Here is a 25948-nt window from a genome sequence, read left to right as displayed (position 1 = left end):
CCCACATTAAGAAAAAAAAAGAAGTATGATCTCAAATAAACAACCTAACATTACACCTCAAGGAACTAGAAAAAGAGAAACAAATTAATCCAAATTTGGCAGAAGGAAGGAAAAAATAAAGATTAAAGTGAAATAAATAAAATAAATACTAGGAAAACAACAGAAAAGATCGATGAAACTAGAGTAGTTTTTGAAAAGATAAACAAAAATGACAAAACTTTAGCTGGACTAATCAAGAAAAAAAAAGAGAGCTCAAGTAAATAAAATCATAAACAAAACAAAACATTACAATTGATACAGTAGAAATACAAAGGCTCATAAGAGACTACTATGAACAATTGTATGCCAACAAATTGGACAACTAGGAAGAACTAGATAAATTCTTCAGGCTAAGGGGAATCTAGCATCTTTGAAGATGTTTGTGAGGGCTCACTTTTGTAGGTTAGAGATAATATGTGAATGTCATTCTTACAATAGAAATAATGTGATCCTGGAGGAACAGAGGCCAAGTTTTGTTAACTATCTGAGAGTAGATGAGCACAGTTGCCACAATAAACCAAGGCATAGGAATAGTAACACAAAGTATTGTTTAAGCAACCTCTAGTGATGGTTATTAATCACAAAGTCCCTAGAAATGAAATAGGCACACTATTAAGTTGCTGCTTAATATATGTTGGAGAAAAAATTTAAACATTATAATTCAATTCACAGTGATGGGAATTCATGCTCTTTTTTTTCAGTTTCTAGAACTAAGTTAGTTCTCAGACCTGGAATCCTTTGACTGAGGTGGAGAAAGTATCATTTTGAGGAAAGATACTGTTTCATAGTCACATGTGTATTCCATGAATCTTCCTTAAGTTTTGCTTGTTTTCCAGGTGAGTGTAAACATGGGAAAGATAAATAGCTATACCTTTAGGATTATTAGATACCAACGCTGAGCTTACATTGACTCTGAGAGACTCAAAATGCCATTGAGGTCCAAAGGTAAGAATGAAGACTTGAAGAGTTAGGAGTTAGATAAAGACTTAGCCTCCTGAAATACTAAATACTAGAGTAAGTGACAAATAATATGTATATGTACATATATAATGTGTATATTTATTATAAACAATTTATATTTATGTGTGCTATTATAATTTATATGTCATATATAATAATTTGAGACATATATATCAGATTTTGTGTAGATATATACATATATAGCAGCTGAAGACAAACTTTAAATTGATTTTTATCTTAAATAAATTTGCTTTTGTAATGTTGGCCTCTGATATTCAGGGACCTTTTAGGTTTAATTGGAAATATTCTTCATATATATTTTTGGTTATGCTCTAATTTACTCTCTACACGTTAGGAAGGGAGAAAGTGATTTATTATATTAAACAGAAGAATCAGATTTACAATTTGAATTTTATTATAAAAACTTGGAGTATCTAAATGCCCTTCTACTTTCTTGAAAATTTAGTACTAGGTGTACTAATAAAAGCATGGCAACAAATAAAACAAGTGTTCAGAGCATCAACTCTGTTTATCAAAAATTCTTTCCCAACTCTATAAAATAAGTAAGCTACAAGGGTAAATTGTACAACATAACATAAAGAATACAGCCAAAGTTTTATAATAACTGTAAATGGAGTATAACCTTCAAAAATTATGAATCATAAGTTGTACATCTGTAGCATATAATATTGTACATCAGCTATATCTAAATTTAAAAATGAATAACTAAATAAAAAGAAAAAATTATGTAACCGTCCCTATTGAGACCTGTAGTCAAAAGTGTTTGAATTCCCCTCCAAATTATTTGTGTAGTTTTCAAATGGATATAACTAAATATAAGCAATTTTACTTCTATAATGTTTCCACATAGTAGTAATCATATTTACATTATAAAATATTATAATTTTAAAGATTTAGGGGTTTTGATGAATAATGAGTTGGAAAACATCAGGAATATTTTTTTGTTAAAAATTTGAACAAAATACTGTTCTGTATACTCACTTGGTAAGCAATGCCCGGTTTAAATTCAAAATTTTTTTAAGTTTCAAAAAGTGCTTACTAATTGCAAAGTATCTTAGGCATTGATAAACTATAGTTCCTATGTAAATAATTTATTGTTATGGTGTTACTACATAACAATGAAAAATCCCAGTGGCTTACTGAAGTAAATGTTTATCATTTATGCATCTGAAATCAGCTGGGGTTAGTTAGGAGATACTGACTGCCTTTTTTGGATTGACTGGCTAGGGATTGACCTATATTTTCTTTAGCTGACCTATATTTTCTTTCCCCTCAATTTGTGTTTCATCTTTCAATAGGTTCTCATGCTGTCTTAATCAACGTTCTCCAGAGAAACAGAACCTATAGGATTTGTGTGTGTGTGTGTGTGTGTGTGTGTGTGTGTGTGTGTGTGTGTGTGTGTATACAGGAGAACCTATGTTCCAATTCAAGTCTAAAGACAGTTGACTGTAGAAGAAAGAAGAGTCAATGCTGCAGGTGAAGTTTAAAGGCAGTCTGCTGGAAAATTCTCTCTTATTTGAGGAGGCTGGTCTTTTTGTTCTATTAGGCTTTTAACTGATTGGATGAAGCCTACTCACATTATGGAGGGAAATCTGCTTTAGTCAAAAGTCCACCAATTTAAATGTTAATCCCATCCAAATACACCCTCACAGAAAGACACAAAGTAATATTTGACAAAATGTCTGGGTGCCTGATGTCACAGACATGTTGGCACATAAAATTAATCACCACACATGGGAATAGCAGAGGCTTAGGAACAAAAGAGAAAATAGGCAAAACTTCTTCAGCTATAGGCTGAGAACTGGCATGACATAATTTCTGCCACAATCTATGGGATGAAGTGGGCTTCCCTGGTGGCGCAGTTGTTGAGAGTCCGCCTGCCGATGCAGGGGACACGGGTTCGTGCCCCGGTCAGGGAAGATCCCACATGTCACGGAGCGGCTGGGCCCGTGAGCCATGGCCACTGAGCCTGCGCGTCTGGAGCCTGTGCTCCACAACAGGAGAGGCCACAACACTGAGAGGTCCGCGTACCGCAAAAAAATAATAATAATAAAATAAAATAAATCTATGGGATGAAGCAAATCACAGGGTCAACACAAGTTCAAGACATAGGGAACAAGGCACCAACACTTCAATGTGAGGAATTTCAAAGTCCTACAACAAAGTGTATGAATACTGACAGAGGTGATTATTTGAAGTTATTAATGCAATCAGTCTAAAATATTTCTTTTTTAATATTTGGTATGATTTTATTTTAACCAATGCTTCTTCATTGCCTGATTTTATCATACACTTAGATGAATAATTCAGAATACTTTCTTACAAGTAAGTCCAGGTAAGATTTGTGAGATTTAAACTGAAGAGATGTTTGTCAGTCCTTGAAAAATGATTAACAACCATATTATACAACTTGCCAGATGTGCAAAATAGAGTTAGAATTTTTAATTACTATAGCAAAGAAGTCAGCCAGACGTTTAGTTATCTATCAACAATTTTGTAGCCTGTAGAGTATATAGTGTTGAGCTGACTGAGAATTTATGTACTTTATTCCCTGATTTAAAGCTGAATCCCCAAGGTTTAATGATTATATGATGTAAATAATGAGCATTTGAATTTCATATTTTTGTCCTGAGTGGTGCTCTTTACTTTTTCTTCCTTCATAGATCATTTTATAGAAGGAAAGTGTTAGATACATTCACAGAAATGATGCCAAAGAAAATGTTAAAAACTGAAGTAAGGTAAAAATAATTTCATATAAATATTGACAGGAATTGTTTTTCAGGTTAAGAAAAATTTTAGTAATAATTTTATTCATGCCTAGCACACCAATATTTGAAAAATAATGTAAAATTGAGAAAAAATGTATGAAGAAATTTTCTGATCATCTCTGAAAGTGAAAACTGAAAGGAAAGTAGTTAAGAAGAATACTTATTTGTAATTGATGTAAAGTATGTATTTAAAACTTTTTTTCTCTTTGTTGGAAATGTTAATCTGATTTGATAATGTTTTAAAATTTTATTATTCATGAGGAATATTTTTACCATGCTTCTTTGAGAAAGCTTTAATTTTTTTACCATTTCCTGTCTTTAGCTTAAAATTTTTCTTCCTAAATGATAAGAAAGACACGCTCTCTTATAAATTTGAATAAATTATGCATACAAACAGCTAGAACTTGCCATATATTTGGAATTACACATTGGTTTTCAATATTGGTAAGTGACTAGTATTATTCTTGAATATAATTAACTGAAGTATAGTCAATCAATTCTCTGATACAGTTCACTGATACATTTTAACTATATAACATTATCTTTCTAAATCAGCATTTATGTTACCATTTTCAGGGCAAATCAAAGCTCTCTCATTTTTCTGGAATTACATAGAGAAGAGACCTCTTGGTCTCTCAGTTTAATTCATGATGCCTGCAAGCAACAGGAAAACAAACAAATCATTTTTTAACCATACTTCAAAGTTGTAAGTAGTTGCAAAGATTTATAGACAGGTAAGAACTTCTTCCAAAACATTTAATTTCTCTCCAGCTCAGCTTCCTTTTAACAAATTCCAAAATAGACAATTTGGTCTTGTCAGAATGTATAATAAGAATAAACTTTACAATTAATCTTCATATTCAAATCAAAGATTATTTTTTTTAGAACAGTACCATCTGAGTAACAGCTCTTTGTAGGATGTTTCCACTTTTTGAACTACTGTAAGCCTAATTAATCTGTCAATCTTCCAAATAATCAGAGGAACCTAACTTTCAGACAACTATGTGCCACTGTGAAATGTCTTGGATCTTCACATTAAAAATTTCAGGCTACATAAATCCTATGTTCCAGAGGCAGAAAATTTTCATCCCCATTAATAATTAAGAACTGGCCTATAATAACAAAACCAAAATAGTTTCAAATGTATTCCTCCAGATTCAATCTCTTAGTAAGGAACAGTATAGGATCTGGAAAAAGCCCAGAATTACCTCAATAGAAAAATCTGAATATAATATTTTTAAAAGGAAAACTACAGATGAATACAGTTCTTTAATAGATACAAATTAAAAAAATATATTTGCAGAAACAATCAAGCAATATGTAAAAATATAATTTTAAAAGGTCAAATTGGATATAGTCCAGGAATTCAACACTAGTATAACATTTAAAAATCTATGTACTGTTCCACTTCAAATTAGAGAAAAAAATGCATAATTATTGCAATAAATTTAAATTACTTGATAAAATTTATATCTATTTTTGACAAACAAAAATATTCTTTAAAATTACAAACAATTTAAAAAGTCTTTATCTAATAAATTTAATGGAAAAATGATGAAAATTTATCCACTCTTTGAAATAAAAAATGTGATAAAGGGCTTCCCTGGTGGCGCAGTGGTTGAGAGTCCGCCTGCCGATGCAGGGGACATGGGTTCGTGCCCCGGTCTGGGAAGATCCCACATGTCGCAGAGCAGCTGGGCCCATGAGCCATGGCTGCTGAGCCTGCATGTCCGGAGACTGTGCTCCACAACGGGAGAGGTCACAGCAGTGAGAGGCCCGCGTACCGCAAAAAAAAAAAAAAAAGTGATAAAGCTACTTGTCACTTCCCTTCTATTAAGAATTGTACAGGAGGTAAAATCAATAAAACAAGAATGAAATAAGAAGAAATGAAGTATATAAAAGTATAAATTTTAAAGTTTGCAGATGACATATTTGCTTGTAAAGTCCAAAGTAACATGCAACTAAACTATTAGAATGAATAAGGAAATATTCAAGGTCTCCAGGAAAATGAAAATATGCACAATTATTTCTCTGTATATTAACAACAACAAAAATAGAAAGCAAATGTTTTAAAATTAATGTCTTTTCAAAACATTGAAATTTAAAAAATAATATCTTTTCAAAACATCAAAAATCAAATACTGGGACTTTGTGTTTCTAGTTCTGCATGTAAGGATCTTGGAATTTACCACTCTTTCTAACAAGTAAACATCTGAACAGACTGAAAAATTAACAGTTCTTCTTGGATTTGTAAGAGAGAGCAAGACAAAGGGCACATCACTGCTCCCAAGACTGAAGAGACTCACAAGTGGAAACAGCCTCAAGAATCAGTGTCAGGGTCAAAAATCATGAACTGTAATTGACAGATTGCTGAAGACTCAGTGTGGACAACTCTGAAAGTTCAAAACCCCAGGTGAACCCGGTCAACAATATTGTGAGATTTACCTTGTAGAGCTCCACCAGGTTCCCACAGTAAATATAAGAGAAAAAAACCCTATCCAGTTTCAGGTAGGGGAGAGGAAAGAAATCATTTTGAAATATTCCAGAGTATTCTGTTCTTCTTAACAAGTCCTGTCCTCAGGTGAAACTAGTTACCTTATGTCTGAGTGGGGGAGGGGGGGTGTTATCAGACTCTGACCTCAGGGAAGGGAAATATTCAACTCCAGCCCACTCTAGTCATCCTGGTCTATCTAAGGGGTAGAAAAAAGAAAAAAAATGGAAAAACACTTGTGAAGTTCACAGTCCAGAGTCATAGGCTTACTAAAAGACTGAGACCCAATCTTAGGACTATAGAATGCTGTTACTCCCCACACACCTCACCACCACATTACTAAAGATCTTTTTACAACATTTCCCTTTAGCCAGTACATCATTTTCCAATATCAAAACAAAACAAAACAAAAAAATCCCAAACAAACAAAAAAACTAAAACATATGAAAATGCCAAAGACACAGTTTGAAAAGATAGAGCAAGCTTCAGAAACAGACATGGCAGAAATGTTATAATTATTAATCAAGACTTTTAAAGATCTATGATTAATATGCTTTAATGGGCTCTAATGGATAAAGTAGACAGCATGCAAGAATAGGTGGGCAATATAAGCAGAGGTGAAAATCCTAAGAAAGAACCAAAAAGAAAAGCCAGAGATAAAAAAAAATAGGGCCTCATAACAGAAATGAAGGATGCTTCTGATAGGCTTACTAGTAGAAAGCACACAGCTGAGGAAAGAATCTCTAAGCTAGAGAATATATTAATAGAATCACTGAAAACTGAAAAGCAAAGAGAACAAAGACTGAGAAAAACAGAACAGAATATTGGAGGACTGTGGGAAAACAACAAAATGTATAACCTACATGTAATGGAAATAGCAGAAGTAAAAGAAAGACAAAGGAACAGAAGAAATATTCAAAACAATACTGCCCTTGAATTAATGTCAGATACCAAACCACAGAAGCTAGAACAAGAAAGATAAATGACAAAAAAAAAAAAAAAAAAAAAGCCACACCTAGTCATATCATTTGTAAACTATAGGGAATCAAAGATAAAGAAAAAAATCCTCAAAGAAGCTAGAGGAGGAAAAAAAGCTTATCTATAGAGAATCAAGGGGAAGGGATAAATTGGGAGTTTGGAATTGACGTATACACATTACTATATTTAAAATAGACAACCAACAAGAACCTACTGTATAACACAGGGAACTGCTCAATATTCTGTAATAACCTAAATGGGAAAAGAATTTGGAAAAGAATACATATATGTATATTTATAACTGAATCACTTTGCTGTATACCTGAAAGTAACACAACATTATAAATCAACTATAGTTCAACATAAAATTAAAAAAAATAAAATAAAGGTTACATCTGACTTCACTTTAGAAACCATGCAAGCAAGAAGAGAATGGAGGAAAAAATATATAAGGTGTTGAGAGCAAAATAACACTAGCTTAGAATCCTGTACCCTGGAAATTATCCTTCAATAGTGAAGAAGAAATAAAGACCTTCTCAGAAAAACAAAAATTGAAGAAATTTGTTTCCAGCATACCTGCCTTGCAAGAAATGTTAAAAGAAGTTCTTTAAAGAGATGAAAAATAATATTGGTCAGAAACTTAGATCTATATAAAGTAAGAAAAAACATAGAAAAAGGAATAAGAAGAGGTAAATTAAATCTTTTATTTGTCTTTTTCTTAATTGATCTAACAGATAATAGCTTGTTTAAAATAATACCAAAAATGTATTCATTTATGTATACACATTCATTTATGTATACACGTAATTTATGTATACACAAACATATATATATATGTATATATGACTATGTATGCTTACATTGTATTATTTTGTATAAGTAAAAGGAATGACAGCAAGGGACAGGAGTAAAATGAATTTTTTGTTATTGTAAGGTACTCACAACACCCATGAGGTAGTATAGTGTTATATGAAAATGAATTAGCTGTAAATGGTGCAAAGTCAAGGGCAACCACTTAGAAAAGGAAAAAAAAAAGTATATATTCTAAGAAAAGAGGGAAGTGGAATTATATAAAATGCTCCCTTAAAACCACAAAATGAAGAAAAAGAATAGAAGAAAAAATAGGAACAAAGGACAAGAGCAACAAATAAAAAAGAGGAACAAATGTAGATATAATCCAACTATGCCAGGAATCAATTTGAATATCAATGTTCCAAATGCACCAGTTAAAAGAGAGTAGCAGAGTGGATCAAGAGACAAGATTCAACTATATGGTGTTTACAAGAAACTTATTTTAAATTTAAAGACATATATGGATTAAAAGCAAATGGATAGAGGATAATATACCATGCTAAAACTACTTAAAATAAAGTAGGAGTATGTATATTAATTTTAGATGAGCAGAATTCAAAGTAAGGAAAACTATCAGGGATAAAGAAGGGCATTACATAATGATAAAGGGGCCAGTTCTCCAATAAAACATAATTTTTACATGTATGCACCTAACAACAGAGTGTCAAACTATATGAGGCAAAAACTAACAGAATTGAAAAAAGAAATATCAATAAATAAATCCACTATCATAGTTGGAGACTTTAGTACCCTTTTTTCAGAAATGGACAGATCCAGCAAGCAGAAAATCAGTAGGGACATAATTAACTCAATGATACCATCAGTCAACAGGATATAATTGACATCTATAGACTACTTTTTGTCCAAAGACAGCAAAATATGTAGAGATTAAATAAAACACAGATCAAAGAAAAAATCTCAACAGAAATTTTAAAATATTTTGAACTAAATGAAAATGAAAACACAACATCAAAATTTGTGGAATGCAGCAAAAGCAGTGCTTAAAAGGAAATTCATAGAATTGAGTGCATATATTGAAAAGAAGAAAGATTTAAAATCAGTAATCTAATTTTTTACCCAGGAAATTAGAAAACAAAAGACCAAATTAAATTTAAAATAAGCAAAAGAAAAGAATAAGAACAGAAGTCAATAAAATTGAAAACAGAAAATCAATAGAGAAAATCAATGTAACCAAAAATTAGTTCTTTGAAAAGATCAATAAAATCAATAAGCTATTAGGATTAGGTGAGCTCTTAAGAGTGGAGTCCTCATAAATGATATTAGTGCCTTTATGAGTCTTGAGAAAGTTGTTTTCTCTTCTGCTCTAATGTCATGTTTTCTCTTCTGCTCTCTGCTCTCAATACCTTGAGAGAAATTGTCATTCTCTAACATATAAGAGGTCTGTTATTAGAACCCGATCATGGTGGCATACTGATTTTGGATGTCCAGCCTCCAGAACCGTGAGAAATAATTGTCTGTTGTTTAAAAGCCACCGATATTTTTGTTATAGCATCCTGAGCTAAGACATGTAGTGAACATTATTTTTCTACTTCTCCAAATTGCTCAATTATACTAATTTTCCTCCTGTATGTGCTTTTTTTGAATTTGTTTTACAATTTATTTTCTATTTCTTTTCTTTAATATATTTTTATATTTTTAATTAAAATTAAATTGTATTTATAAAAGCAGATTTCAGTATACTTAGTGAGGCATGTAGTTAAACAGTTTTTCAATTGCAATATTCCTTATCACTAGATCATATTATTCCAAATACAGTCTTTTTTTAATGAGTACCTATTGCTAATTTTATCTTCCCTGCAGAACAATTATTAATAGGGCACTGTGCTTTATTACATGACACGTGCCCTCAACCTCTTTCAATGGCCTTCATTTTCCTATTCTAGTAACTGGAATATGATTCAGAAAGCATTAATAGTTTCTATATTATTATAAATTATATCTCTTCAAGAAATTTGACGATTATCATACCTATTATGCACAATTTATTTATAGAGAATGCATCTCAAAAACACAGTCAGAGCTACTTCACATTTTAAATCTACCATATAGATGTTTATGATAATACTTTTCCCCCAAGTGCTCTGAACTGTGAAATTATTGTCACATACTTTCTAATTCTAGATGTTTAAAAGATTACTTTGTATTAAGTTATGGCTGAAAGTCTCACATGCTTAAGTGCTTAAATTAAAATTATTAAAAATATATTATTTTTCTATAAACATTTTCAAGTAATAAATTAAATATTTTAGAACATTTAAAATACTTAAACAATATTCAGTGATATTTTTCTAAATTTTATGTATTTCTAATTTATTTTAAAAATTTAAATGTATATTATCTTAAATAAGGAGATTCTTTAATAAGAAAATTAAAATGGCCTTTATCAGAAATGAAAATAAACTTATTTTCAGGAAAAACAAACTACTAACATTTTGGGCTATGTAATCTCAGGATTATTTCCATCTGTATGAAACCCCTCTCCCCACTACACGATTTCTATATTTATAGGAATATAATGAAATGTCTTCAGTTCTTTAATGTTTTAAACTTAAAAACAAAATTTGAGATTCTATCAACAGATGATGGAGTGAAGCAGATTACAGGCTTACTCTCCCAATTATTGTTGAAATGCATTCAAAAAAAAAAAAAAGAAGTAGAAGAAAGAAAAGAAACAGCCAAATACATAGGAACAAACTGCATGCTGTGAAATCTGAAAAAGAAAAAAAAAGCATGAGCTAAAAAAATAGTATTCTGGCAAAGAATGGCAAGGCCCCTAACCCTAGCTCTGAAAAGAAGATGGAGTGTTGAGTGAGAAAGAGAAACACTCAGAACTGTCAAAAATTTCTCACAACTTTGAAGAAAGTAGAATTGGAGTCAGGGAGGTAAAGTATGGAAAATTATGCCTCTTTCTCCCCTATGATTTTTGTTCTGGGTTCCGGTGAGATCTATTAATGGAAATATCTTCTTAAAAAGGGCATGTCAAACAGTCAATGTGAACAAACACAAAGGTTGCCCCTGAAAGTATAGGTACTAGGCTCCACACATCCACTCATTTATTCATTTATTTAACATATCTTTACTGAGTGCTTTCTTAGTAATAGCAACTATTCTAGACATTAGTACTAATGACAAAAATGAGATATCATGGGTTTAAATTCTAGCGGGTGAGAGAGATAAAGACTGAAACTATAGAATATAGATTACTTCATGGCATGGTAAATGATTGAACTAGATCATTAAGGATAATGTGATAGAGACTAACTAGGATGAGAAGGTGGGCACCATTAGACAGGGTGGTGAGGCCTCTCTGAGACGATAATTGTTGAACTGTAGCCTGAATGAAGGATCCAGCAGGGCAAAGATCCAGCAAGGAGATAGACTGATACACACAGAGGTCAGAGGAAGAAAAAGGGCCTGAGGGGAAAACAGGTTCATCAAGTTCCCTGACTAGATAATAAGACATCCATAGCAGAAGCTTCAAGAGGGGAAAGAGGTTAGATAACACACACCACAGAAGAGCTGGGGTTTTATTTGAAGAGGAATTGGGAGTTTCTCCCAATGACCCTGCCCCAGGATGCAGAAAGGCAGCACTCCCGTGGGATTTGGGGAGACAGACTGACCACAGGGTGGACATCAGCTCTCAGCTCACCAGGCAAGGGCAACTGCATTCTCGCTCCTTGGACCCTCAGCATCATCTTCCTGCTTTTTGTGAAATGTACAAGCCTTTAATATGCTTTAAGTAAATGAAGAAGCTAGAAATTCAGAAACATAACCAAACACATATGGAAACTTGATACCATTGTTTTCCATTATTTGTGGGGAAAATGTACTATTCTTATTATAAACAGGATATAAAATTATCTTTCCACATGAATTAAATAAGATGAAATTATAATATATATAACTCCATACACAAATATGATTTGTGGTGACTTAAAAATATAAGAAAAGAATGAAACTTTAAGTTTCTTGTATTTTATTATTTATAACTAAAATCTGTTTTATAGAATGAAAATGTAAACAAAGTTAAATGACAAACCACAGAGACTGAGTATGTTTCCAACAAAAGCAAATAAAATTTAAAAAGATAAATTGTAATATACAAAGAATTCACCCATAAATAACTTTTAAAACAGACTAATTATGTAAATGACAGTTTCTAAGAAGGGGACACAAGCATATGCAAATATATTCAATCTGAAGGACGTTGGCCAAGACGGTAGAGTAGGAAGACCTTGAGCTCACCTCTGGCCATGGGCACACCAAAATTACAACTATTCACAGAGCAATTATTGATGAGAATGACCTGAAGATAAGTATAAAAGATCTTCTACAACTGAAGATATAAAAAGGAATCACAATGAAACTGGATAGGAGGGGTAGAGATTCAGTACAGTCAACCCCACATACCTGGTTAGGTGACCACAAATGAGAGAATAATCACAATTGCAGAGATTCTCCCCAGGGAGAGAAGGATCTAAGCCCCATATTAGGCTCCCCAGCCTGAGTATCCTGCACCAGGAAGGTGATCTCCCAGAATATCTGGCTTTGAAAGCTAGCGGAGCTGGCATTCAGGAGAGCCAGAGGGTTGTAGGAAACAAGAGACTCCATTCTTAAAGGCACACACAAAATCTCATATGCTCTGAGACCCAGGGAAGGACAGTAATTTGAAAGGAGCCTGGATCAAACCCACTTCCTGATCTCAGAGAGTCTCCTGGTAAGGAAGGAGGCAACTGAGACTTACCCTGGGGACATAGATACTGGTGACAGTCATTTTGGGGAGCTCATTTTACTGTGAAAACACTAGTGCTGGCAAGAGGGGTTTTGGCAGCCTCCCTCTAGTTTATTAGCACTGGAACTCAGCCCTGTCCACTAGACAGTTAATGCATGAGTACTGCATTAATGAAGTCACTGTACTTAAAGGGCAATCTGGCATCCTTGGAAACATGCTGTTCCACCTGAACACTGTGGTGGCCACTTCTTCTCTGCACCCAATCTGCTATATCTACTGAAGGGTCATTGCTAGCATTCATACCTGATCATAGGGCATCAGCTTCCTAATTGCTGAGGGGGGGCGGTTGTCAGTGATTTATTAGCTGGGACATTGAAAACAGTGAGGATTGCCTCAGGCACTTGCAGGTGAACCCACATGTCCCTCCACACATCCTGACTCCACAAGGTTCCACACGTGAATCATCCACCCCTTGGCTTCCCGTTGTGCAAGCAATACAGTTAATCTCTTTAGAACAGCCCAACTGTTAGTGCAAAGGATTAATGGCCAGTGCTCACGAATGAACATTAGTCAAACCCACTGGCTGCTGTGATTTATTCCTTCCTGAGAGGCTCAATCTGTGTTTGCTGCTAGGAGATGTAGCTCTATGGGGGTATATCATGTTTCTTCTCTCTTCCATAGCTGGGACCAAAATCCTGTGGATACTCTCTCCTTCTGCTGTCCTTGACACAGTGCCTGAACCATAATTTCTGGAATTCACAGATACATCCAACTCAGGGTGATAACAAGAGACTTAATCTACTTCCCTAGTATTTTTGTCTTCTCAAAAGTGGTTGCTGCTCCGACTCCCAGTCTTACATGTGCCATCTCTTTACCAGGCAGTATAAGGGACAGAGACACTGCAGCAGGTAGGGAATAAAAGTCTTCCAAAACCCCCAAATTCCTACAAAGACTTGCAATGATTTCATGTTCTTAGGAGTTGGACAGGCTTTCACAATATCAATTACAGCTTTAGTGACAACATGTATCTCACCTGACAAAATGACTCCCCAAAACTTACAGAGGTGCTTCGGTCTTGAATTTTCTATGGGTTTGCTGCCCATCTTTTACCTGGCAAATGTTCCAGCAACGTCTGCATAGTGTTCTGCAGCAGGGGCAAGTTTTCACATGTTAACATTACATCATCAACGTTATGGGCCCGTTTTTACTAATGTGGGAAGGAGAATAGGGACAGGCCTCTGGCTACCAGCCTACAACATATCGTAGGGCAATGCAAGCAGCTTTGGGGAAGGATTTGAAATGTTTATTATTGTCCCTCCCACATGAAAGCAAATTAATCTTAGCTATCAGAAGCCTGTACTTGTCAAAGTCTTTTCCATGAATTTCCTTGAAGATGAAATAGTTTTACAGGAACACATTTTGCCAAAGCATGAGAGTAAAATAATAACTATTTGCAAGTGACAAAAGATTAAAAATGACTATGGTTAAAGGACTGATGAGAGCTCATTATAATGCATTTGACAAAGGAATTTGGTTATTCACATACATATTAAAATCATAAATGTTAACATTATACCAGGACATAGCAGAGTTTTAGAATTTCATACAAATATACCCTAAAGAAAGTTAGCATCATTTTTTTCTTGTTTTTTCTTTTTTTTTTTTTTTGTGGTGCGTGAGCCTCTCACTGTTATGGCCTCTCCCATTGCAGAGCACAGGCTCCAGATGTGCCAGCTCAGCTGTCATGGCTCACGGGCCTAGCCGCTCCGTGGCATGTGGGATCTTCCCGGACAGGGCATGAACCCGTGTCTCCTGCATCGGCAGGCAGACTCACAACCACTGTGCCACCAGGGAAGCCCTAGTATCATTTTTTATTTGACAGTGTTTCCCATGAAATTTAACATATGCAAAATGTTATATAATTGTAAAAACTTAGCTCTTTTAAATGAGAAGACTCTGTTTTCTTAAATAATCAAAAACCTGATAAAGACAAAACACAGAATCTCTGTTGTCTAGACAGGTTCCATTGAAAGTAAGGAAAAACCTATGTTTACAATGTATTATTAACAGCAGACCAATAATCTAAGACAACTTTATCCTTTTAATGGAGAGAAAACAAGATTCTAATTTTTCGTCAGTGTACTTTTGATACTATAATTCTCTTTTTTTCTTTTTAACTTGAATAAACCTATTCTAATTTTAGTTTGATACACATAAAATTCCTTTCTCAATATTCCTTTTTTACCTTACAAACCTTCCATATAACTGTCTATATCCATTCAGTTTTTGTCCTATCATTTTTTTTTATTTTGAAACAATCATTTTACTTTCTTAAAGAAAGGACAAAATTACTTTCTTTTTTTCTTATCAAACACACACACACACACAAAAAATCCTATGTTCTTTATATTTTTCCTTATCCCTCCTCAAAAAAAAAACAAACAAAAAATACACATTCTAGTTCTCTTACCTACTTTTTACATAGTCATTTCCTATCACCTTTATTACTTCTAGTAGTTTTGGGAGAAAAAAAAACATTCAGCATTTTAGAAATCTTTTACAAATATTGACAATACCCTCCATAGGTAGTAAAACATCACATATGCACAACCTAGGTAGATAGGTAGATAGATAGATAGATAAATAGCTAGGTAGATGTACAAAAGTATACATACAGACACAAATAGAAACCCCATAGTTGTCATTCCATATATTATATATTTTGCCTAGCATCCATGCTTATATATAATTATTTTCTTTATTTAAAAAAAATTTAGTGAGTGAGAGAAAAATCTGGGATGGTGCAGTAAATGCTGTCAGTGTCTCTGACTCATAGTTGTCCTAATACATTTATAGAACTGTTCCTTGAAGCTTGGAATAAGCAATGGGCTATGGCAGTTGAAATAAAAGTTTCATAATTGAATCCTAAGAAGTCTTAAATCCTAAATCCTTAGAATCCTAAAACGAAGTCTTTCAGAAAAGTCAGAGAAGTTTTATTACATTAAAGCATATTATAAAGAATTTATTAGGTAAGACTAGATAACCCACCAGATGATCACGTTTTCTTCATTAAAGTAATGAGGAGTATGCTAATAAGATCTGAATAATATTGGTAGATTGTTTCAATGTCCATATTTTGCTTGTAATATTGTACTACAGTTTTATAAGATGTTACTGTTGAAGTAAACTTTGTAATGGATACAGAATATCATCCTGTATTATTTCTTACAAATATATGTGAATTTATAATCATCTCAAAATTAAAAGGTTAATTTAGGAATAGAAATTAGCTCCTGGTATACTACAAGGCCTAGGTAGAAACTAAGAATATTATCGGGAGACATCAAATAATTTTGTGCTCACAGTTGCTCATTACGAGTTCGGTTTTATAAAGCTCCATGTTATTAAGTCAAGCAGGTGCAAAATAGTCCATAATACAATGCAAATAGTGCATATAAAATTAAGACCAAGCAGATCTGAGAGTACATAAATGGGTGATCAAGACTCCCATTAACCTCAGTTATAATAATGTCTCTTCATTGACTCATGTGTATAGATAGCCTCATGAGTAGTTTTCTTTAACCAACAGGTGAAAAAAGAAAAAATATCGGTCCTGCATTACAGAAAACTCAACATGTTACTGTGAAGAGAAGATGGAAAGACCCAGTAGGGGTTACCTGAAAGACAGGCTGAGGTAAAATTGTTCCAAAGAACATGGGCATACCTTGCCATTAACTTGGTGAATGAATCACTGAGGCTAATGGTTCAGGGGTCTGGGAAGAGCAGGATAGGACAATCCAAAAGAGAAAACTCTGTGATAAAAAAAAAAAAAATGAGGACAAACCTAAGAAAGTACAGTGCTCACCAGACAGCATATCCTGCAGAGGAGGTATTCAACAAACAGAAAGAAAGAATGCCTCTCCAGTGGACGTCCCTTTCTCTGACCTCAGCCATCCCAAATGTGTTCACAATAGCACATGGACATCATAGTTATGGTATCATAGTTATGGTATCAGGGATGAACGCTATACATGGATCCAACAGCCTGATCTACCACCATCTGCAGCTGCTAAATATGCAACCTGTCAGCAGTAGGGATGGACACTGAGTCCCTGGATATAGGACCTCTCAAGGAAACCAACCAATTTCTTACTGGCAAGTTGATTATATTGAAATGCTTCCATCCTGAAGAAGATAGTAATTTCTATATTGATTCATGTTCTATTAAAATGGATTTGTTGAACCTGTCCTCACAACTCTACCAGCACCACCATCACCATTACAAACATCTTATTTAACAACATAAGATCTCATATAACCTCACCTCAGCCCAAAAGACCCAGTTTTAGATGTGAAAATTACCATTTGATCACAATCCACTGGATGTGCTATATACTGCATCACTTGGAAATTTATGGCCTGACAGCACCTTGAAATCACCTCTTCAAGGGTCAGATAATACCACATTAAAGATGTCACCCTAGGATTAGAACACCATTATTCAGTATCGGTATGTAAGTTATAGTACTATGTCCTTAGCATCATAAAAAATTGGATCCATATAACAGGTGTAGAATTAGCAGTGACCTCTGTCACCACTACTCTCTGTGATACACTTTGGTTTTGTGTTTTACTGCTTTTAAATTTTTAGACTTGGTAGAATTACAGGCATGGGATTAAAAAGGTAGAATGTTTTCACCTGTAGACATAGGTTGCACTGAACCTAAGCAATGATGTCAAAGGGTCACTTTGGACTCCTCATGTTAGTTTTCCTACAGGAGAAAAAATAAATCAATACATTTGTGAGGATAATCAACCCTGAATATCATAAAAATGTAGGATTGCTACTAAGTAACAGGGGAAGGAATGAGTAGATTTGAAACTCCGGAGATCTACTAGGGTGTCTGTTTGTGCTCCTACACTCAGTAAAATGGAAAATTGTAGTAACTGTAGCCTGATAAGAATGAGGAGATAAGGGATTCAGAATTCCACTGGATAAGGATTTAGCTAACCCTACCAGGCAAGCAGTCTAAAACAGGAAAAGTGTTGCCTCTTTTTTAACCATTTATTTGTACTTCCTAAATATTAACTTTAATAATCAATTGTATATAAAGTATAATAATCTTATATCTGTAATATGTATGGCATATAACTTGTGTGCATGATTAGTATTTGTCTGATGTGCCAAACATCCTCATCTGCTTATGGCTCATTTCATCCCCTAGAGGAAAGCTCCACTGATCTGTCTGCTGCCACTACTTAAATTGAGGACCCTACAGATCCACCTTACAGTTCTGTGTATGCATAGTAACAATGGAGATCTTGAGAGGTCCGCTGTTAATTGTCTTATGATTTTCCAGACCCTATCACGTTTATTCATCAGTGTGGGGAAAGTCCCTCTAAGATTTTTCCCACTCCCCATACCAGAATGTTTTATGCTTTACTGGGGAGGAGATAAAATTATGAGAAGAACAGTGACTGCCTTCAGTTTCACAGGTGATTATTACATTAATAAAAATGTTTGTAACATATTAGCACTGTACTGATGTATTTCCCTTACTTTTATAACCTTGTAGTAATTTTGAAACATATCTAGTAGCCACTGGGAAAAGGAGAGAGCTTTGAACTTTATAAAAAGTTTTTCATGAATTGGGAGATTGGGATTGACATATATACACTACTGTGTATAAAATAGATAACTAATGAGAACCTGCTGTATAACACAGGGAACTCACTGCTCTGTGGTGACTTAAATAGGAAGGAAAACTAAAAAAGAGGGGATATATGTACATGTATAATTGACTCACTTTGCTGTACAGCAGAAACTAGCACTACATTGTTAAGCAACTATACTCCAATAAAAATTTAAACAAATTTTTTCATATTTCCAAAACATTTCAGATTTTCTTGTTTATAGTGCATATCAATCTTTGATGACTTCCTTCGTATTTTTTAATAATTTTGTTGATATATAATTTATATATCATGAAGCACACTCATCAAAGTGTATAATTCGGGACTTCCCTGGTGGCACAGTGGCTAACAATCCATCTGCCAATGCAGGGGACACAGGTTCAATCCCTGGGCCAGGAAGATCTCATATGCCACGGAGCAACTAAGCCCATGCACCACAACTACTGAGCCTGTACTCTAGAGCCTGTGAGCCACAACTACTGAGCCTGTGTCCTGCAACTACTGAAACCCGCACGCCTAGAGCCCATGCTCCGCAACAAGAGAAGCCACCACAGTGAGAAGCCCGTGCACCACAACGAAGAGTAACCCCTGCTTGCAGCAACTAGAGAAAGCCTGTGTGCAACAATGAAGATCCAATGCAGCCATAAATAAATAAATAAACAAATTTATTTAAAAAACCCAAAGTGTATAATTCAATGATGTTTAAGTATATTTACAGAATACATCACAAGAATCTAATTTGAAATGGTTTTCGTCACCCACAAAAGAAACTTCATACCCAGAAAGAAACCTCATGCCCATTTGTAGTCACTCCTGTGGTCCCTCACAGCCTTAAGCAGTCACAAGTCTACTTTTTATCTGTACAGACTTAACGTTTCCAAACATTTCATGTAAATTAAATCATACAAAATGTACAATGTATGGTCTTTTGCATCTGCCTTCTTTCACTTAGCATAACGTTTTGAGATTGCTAGACATTTTATGAAAAAAGCAAGGAAAAAAACTACACTAAAATATAGAGACTCTTTGAAAAGGTTGATGCAAAAAAATATAGCATAATGAAGAACAAAATTTAATTTAAGATGTCTCTTTAATAATTACATTTCTAATTTTATGGCAACACTACTATGAAGAAGAACATGGTGCTGTTATATACCAACCCAACACTATCATCTCACCAAAAAAGTATCTCATTTTATTTTATGAAATATTTCCAAGGTCCAGAATCCACTAATCATATATGTAAAAAAAATGACAGGCATTTAAGAAATGAAACTAAAAAATTTTATAATCAAAGGCCTTGAGAACTACCTGCACTCTAGAATAGCTAAGTAATGTAATTTACAAGTGATGCAAAGGACAATTATCTTTATCTACATCTAGTTAATGATACTTAAATTTGAAAGAGTGCTAAAAACTGTCAAAAATCTTCACAATGCAGTACTGTCCTAGGTCTTTTTTGACACCTTTGTAGAAGAGTATAATTTTGTATAATTTTTCATAACAGAATTATCAGGATGAGACTATTAAGTATAAAATCTAAAATGCATAAAGAAGGTAAGATTATAAAACACATAATATGTCTATGCTGAAATATTTTACTTTTTAAAGATATTCCCCAAGTTAACATTAACAGAATTACCTCCAAAATTACCTTTATTCTATACCTTATACTATACTTTCCCCAATATGTATACTGCAATGCCTGGCCTGCGGACTGATGTTTTGCTCCCTGACTGTGGCTAGTGTTAGCAATTCAGAGTGAATAGCTGTGCAATGAGCCCAGGCAGGAAAGAAGGAGCTGTAGGGACTTAGACTTGACAGATTCCTGTGACTGAACTAGACTAACCAGAGCTGAGCCACTGCCCTTGTGGAGCCATGTGAACTTGGGCATGAAACACATAAGAATAGTAATGAGACACTAAAGCCTTGTGACCTGCACTCTTTTTTTGGCCTCAATCTTAGGATAAAAAAATATAACACATATAGAACAAAGATCAGGAATAAGTAACACAGTCAGCAAGAAGCACAATTAAATAAATACACAATAACAAATTCAAACAGCATATATGAATTTTACTCCACGGATGTTTTTGTGCAAAAGCGTCAAATTGGCATATTTTCTTGTATCAGATAAAATCGTAATGGTCATTGCCTTAAATAAATGTGTGAAATTCAGTCATTGAATTGTTTTCTATTATGATTCAAGCAAAAGTTCATACAAAAGCATAAGGTTAGAAAATTATAGAAAATCAATGCAAGATTCCTGAAGATAAAGATTGTCTCTGTAAACCATTTATCATGGGAAAATACCTTGATAAGAATTCAGCCAGGGCTTCCCTGGTGGCACAGTGGTTGAGAGTCCGCCTGCCTGATGCAGGGGACACGGGTTCGTGCCCCGGTCCGGGAAGATCCCACATGCCGCGGAGCGGCTGGGCCCGTGAGCCATGGCCGCTGAGCCTGCGCGTCCGGAGCCTGTGCTCCACAATGGGAGAGGCCACAACAGTGAGAGGCCCGTGTACCACAAAAACAAAAACAGAACAAAAAAAGAATTCAGCCATCTATTAGGTAATAAATTCAGTAGTCTACTGTTGTTTTAAAAAATTAAATTTTTATCTCACCATGAGAAATGTGGAAATTATCCTTACAAAATGTCAAAATGTATTTAAGCAGTGACTGTGCTACTCTGAGAAGAATGAAGTTACCACAACTGTGTTAGCAATTACTAATGCAAAATGTGCTAGTTTCAACTGTATAACCTTGTTAATGAAGTCTGAGAAGCACAAGACAAAAATTAAAAAAAAAAAAACTTTTCTTTGGATAACAGAAGGTAATAGAGGCAAACATATGTGTCTTATTGCTAACATGTTGAAACAAGAAAATATTTGAACTGCATATAAATCTCTGTCATACACTTTGTTTCTTTTAAGGAAAAGGGGCAAGCAAATTAGAGCCATTTGGATAACAAACTAAAATTTTGATTTTAATTGAGTCATGTATTCTTTTATAAGTGTCTGTTATGTGGCATAGTAGTTTGGCAATGGGATTATAATATTCCAAATGTTGGAAGAACTTATATTCTAGTACGAGAGACAGGCAAACATTCATAAAATGTTAGTGCATAAGACAGTGCAATAAGATATTACAGAGAATACCAAAATTGAGAATATCATACTATTGAAACGAGTGTGGATTAGTACCAGTTACCAAAACAAAGGAAAATGTAGTGAGTTTTCAATAACTAAAAGGCATTCAACCTAGACAAATGATTTTTATCATTAAATTATGTTTCTAATTTGTGTTAAAGTGTCCTTTGTTTTATGTGTAAAATATTAATAAATAGAAACCTCAATTAAATAGAGTCGGAGACCAGAAGGGGGAGCTCTCACACCCTGGAAAGATAGCAGAGCCCAACAGGCAGAAGAAAGACTCCTCTAATTCCTGGCAAGGACTCAGGCAATGAAAAGCCGTGCCTTTCTTAACTACAGTCCTCCCAGCTTCCCTTTTCTGTCTATAAAAGCATTTTCCTTCTTTGCCATGTGGGGATTTGCACATGGCTCAACATGTTTGCAGACCTCAAATTGTAATTCTCTACTGATCCCAAATAAAAACTTCTTTGCTGCAGAAACATCTGGCAGTCTATTTGTTTTAGGTCAACACCTGAACCTAAGTTAACTATGAATAATGATATTTTAATAGACTTACATGAAAAAATAAAATGTGGGTAATCTTCTTTCACCTCCCATCCTTCTATTTTTCATATATAAAATTCAGGGAAATACTGATTTGACATACAGTGTGTGCACTAGTTAATACCAAAATCATCCTCTCCCAGGAAACTTGACAGTATGTAAGTAACTGTGAGGAAAAACTCTATTACTGTTGAAGAGTAAACCATTAGACTTTAACCTTTTAGGTTTAAAGAAACTTTGTAGCAGATGATGTTTGTCCAGACTCTCACCACTCAGCAAAACACAGGTGGAGGACTGGACTCACTTCACAGATCACAAAAAATCTCTGCTACCAAAGACCATCATCAACATTTCACTTCCACCACTAATGAGACAGTTGTGAAAATGGCAGTGGAGCATAATGTCATCCTCAAAATTCACCTCCGTGTACACATATGGCCTGGAACTACATGTACAGCTCTGACTGAGGTGTTGAATTCTTACCAAGTCTAATTCATGAGCATATGTAATTATACCTGCATTTCCCAGAGGTTTTTGGAAATTTTGGAAATTTGTAGGAAATTCTGTAAAATTCCAAGTTAATATATAAGTGAAGGACAAGAGAACACAGATAGATGGGCCCTCCTTTAATAGGACTTCCTGAAATGAGACTGATAGTTGTAGTGGAATTGAGATATCAACATAAATGCCAACATAACTATATCACTGACTTTCCCACCCCACTAAATGACATTTCACACATTTTTATTTTTCTGTAAATGTTCCCACTAATAACCTTGTCTTATACTCCACTGAGAAAAGAGCAGTAACCTTAAGAAAATACCTTAATCTGAAAATTAGAGAATTTATTGATCTACCTTGTTTTCAAACTTTTCTCTCTGCCTTGTCTCCTGTTATAGAAGTAGCATTGCTTCTATTAAGTAAATCACCCTCTCCTAACTTACCCAGTACTTCCTAAGGACTTCACTTCTACTATACTCTTTCTGTATCTACTTCATCATCAGTTTTTTTTAAATTTTTTTTAGTTCATAAGTTAATCATTCTATTCAGAAATACAAACATTCTTTAGAACCTCTACCATTGCAAAAACAAAAACAAATCAACCATAACTTGACATCTGCTTCCTGTTTTTCTGATCCCTTTACAAAATGACTTACCAGAAGAAATCCCTAAGCTCATATTTCCCCTGTCTCATTCTCATTCTTTCAGTCTCAACTCATTCGTCTATAATAAGGGTTTGGTCTTGTACATTTTATTAAAACTTCTGGGTTTTAGGTCACCAATGATTGGATTAACACACTTCCCAATTTTCATGAGGCAGCTTGCTTTACACTTATTGCTCTAACTAAAGGTTAATAGTATCCCTTTTTATTCTCAAAGTTACCTAGTTGGACAATAAGTTATATATGTAACTCTACCATGATATCTATGTTGTCACATAGAGTTTATTTTTGACTGTAAGTCAGTAGCAGCCAGCAAAGATGAACCTACGTTCTTTTAAAATTTTCTTACCTTTGTTCCTATGACATCTCATGCTCCTGGTTGATCGATTGCAGTAAAACTTACCAAATTTTCCCTCTGCTCTGTTACACTTTCCATGTTCTTTCAATTAGTGTCATGTAACAGGTTCTAGACAATAAAATGTGTGGAAAATAATGTGAGTCACATATATGACTCTTCAGTCATTTTCTTATTAAAAAATAAATTCTTCAAATTGTGCATCTATGAGATGTTTTAGCATCCATCAATGAGGTTCCTATGTGACTATATGACCATCACCTGATCACCTAGGTGGGACAGAAAGCATGAATGAGAAATAAGTTTTAGATGTTGAACACTGATATATTAGAGTTGTTTGTTACAGAAATAAACCCTGGCCTATTCTGAATAATATACCTACCTTAATTTTTTTTCATTTTCAATTTTTATCCTGGGTCTACCTCCTTTACTTGACATTAAATATATCACACTATCACATTACAGGATTTGATTTTCTTCCTAACACTACTTATCAATTTGTTTGCTTCTGTGATTGTTTAATCCCTACTTAGAATGCAAGCTTCATCAGAAATTAAAATGTATTTGCCTTGTTTATCATTTGATCATCAACTTTAGAACATTTCCTGTCACAAAGTAGTCACTTCCTATTTTCAACTGAATGAAAGAACCTGAGACATATAATTCAAAATACCTAAAATATTTTTATTTGTGTAGCTATTTTTAATTTTGAAAAGTTTTTACTAGAAAATGTCCAGCTCTTGCAATTTGCATTAGTGGGTCAATAATTTTCAGCCCAGGAAAGATTCCTCCCAAAGTGGCCCAATATGGATAATTTATTATTCCACTTGTTTTAACCTGTTTTCCAGGGCTACTAGTTAACTATATGCTATGATTTGAATGTGTCTCCCCACTCCCTGCAAAATTTATGTGTTAAAATACTAACCTCCAAAGATGACGGTATTAAGAGATGGGGCCTTTGGGTGAGGCTTAAGTCGTGAGGATGGAGCCCTCATGAGATGAATTAGTGCCTTATAAAACAGACTCCAGAGAGCTCCCTAGCCCCTTCCACCACAGGAGGACACAGCAGAGGAGGTGCTAGCTATGAAAAAGAGAGTGGGCTCCCACTCTCTGGGGAGTATTCTGGGGTTATATTCCCCAGAATATAACCATGCTAGAGCCTTGATCTTGGACTTCTCAGCCTCTAGAACTCTGAGAAATCAATTTTTCTTGTTTATAAGCTCCCCAATCTGTGGTATTTTGTTATAGCAGCCCTAATGGACTAAGACACCATAGTTACATAAAGATACCTTGAACATGTGTTTTCCAAGTTGCTAAATATCTGAAAACATCTTTATCTTTTATCATATATTATTGACAACCTAAGTTTAATGTGGCTGGGTCACAACACTTTTCTTTCAAACCATTGTAAACTTTGCTTCATTAGCTTCTTTTTTTGTATTAGTAGAGAAAATAATGAATACACTCTGATTCCTATTCTCCTAAAATAAGCTCATAATTTTAATATTTTTATTTTAAAATATTTTATGTGTGATTTTTAAAAACTAAAAATAATTTTGTCTAAATATGGATCTCTTTTCATTAAATTTGAGAGATGAAATGATATAAATTCTCATTGGTAGGAATAGGCTCTTTTTTAAAGAATAAACTTTTTTTTTCTTTGATTATACCTTTTATATGCCCTAATCAACTGAAAAAAATGCACAACTAAAAGTTGAGAATTATGTTTTATTCAGTGGGATTTCTGAGGACTTCAAGCCTGGTAAGCAGCCTCTCAGACAGCTCTGAGGGACTACTCCAAAGAGATAAGGGAGGAACCAGGATATATGGGAGTTTTGCAAAAAGACCAGGTAGTCTGAACTTCAAAATATTACCTTTAATTTAAAAAAAACCAGACATCTCAAGTTAATGAATTTAGTGTTTTTTTACCTATGGGAAGATGCAAGAGTCTGAACTCATTGAAATCATTCATTTGATATGCACCTCAGCTGGCTAGTTGCAAAGAAACCTGTTATTTTCCATCCTGAGTCCCCTCAGAGTGCACTGTTGGGGGTGGCTGCAGTGGCCGAGGACTTGGCAGTGGGCAGTCCATTTGTCTCCATCCTGGGTTCCCTCAGTGCTCACCATCCAAGGTGGCTGTAGTCACTTGATGGCTGCAATATCCTTTGTTTATTGATATGGC

The sequence above is a fragment of the Stenella coeruleoalba genome (assembly GCF_951394435.1).
Source record: "Stenella coeruleoalba genome assembly, chromosome: 18".
NCBI classification, from domain to species: domain Eukaryota; kingdom Metazoa; phylum Chordata; class Mammalia; order Artiodactyla; family Delphinidae; genus Stenella; species Stenella coeruleoalba.
The sequence above is the reverse complement of the archived record's forward strand: the minus strand, read 5'-3'. Positions refer to the sequence as shown.